This window comes from Cephus cinctus, unplaced genomic scaffold (assembly GCF_000341935.2).
Source record: "Cephus cinctus unplaced genomic scaffold, Ccin1 Ccin1_scaffold0760, whole genome shotgun sequence".
Lineage (NCBI taxonomy): Eukaryota > Metazoa > Arthropoda > Insecta > Hymenoptera > Cephidae > Cephus > Cephus cinctus.
Genome location: NW_014333368.1, coordinates 7,853 through 8,418, shown reverse-complemented (window position 1 = coordinate 8,418; position 566 = coordinate 7,853).

The following is a 566-nucleotide window of genomic DNA, read 5'->3' as shown; positions in this document are numbered from 1 at the left end:
CCACAATTTGTTTTCGTATGGTAAAATCCCCTTTGAATTTTGAAACCAGAAATCGTGTAAATCATAAATCTTTTGTCTAAAATGTTAAACCCCATGATGTTGTTCTCCAGTTTCAGAAAATTTTCGTTGTACAAAAAAAAAAAAAGACGCCGCTCAGACAAAACGAAATGTCGGAAAGTAAAAAGGAAAATTAAAAGACAAGTCGTCATCTTGATAAAAAAGGCGCCATCCAGTCGCTGAGATATTTTTTGTGCAACGAAAATTTTCTGAAATCTTGGAGAAGAACTGCAGCGATTAGCTAGGATTTCTGGAGCCTTCACATTTCCGCCAGACAATCTGACGCTCCTAGACGACCACGTGTTTCGTAGACAAAGAATTTTACCACACGAAAACAAATTGACGGTGTTAAGTTCTTCAAGGTAATTTTACGGCTTTGGTGATGAAAAAAGTATGGCCGTTTAAGCGTTGGAAAATGTCTTCTACTTTTCGCAGGTATGAAAAAAAATGTCCGTATTCTACCGACACTCCCCTCAACCCCACTCCCCCTCCTTATATTCTAAATGTTC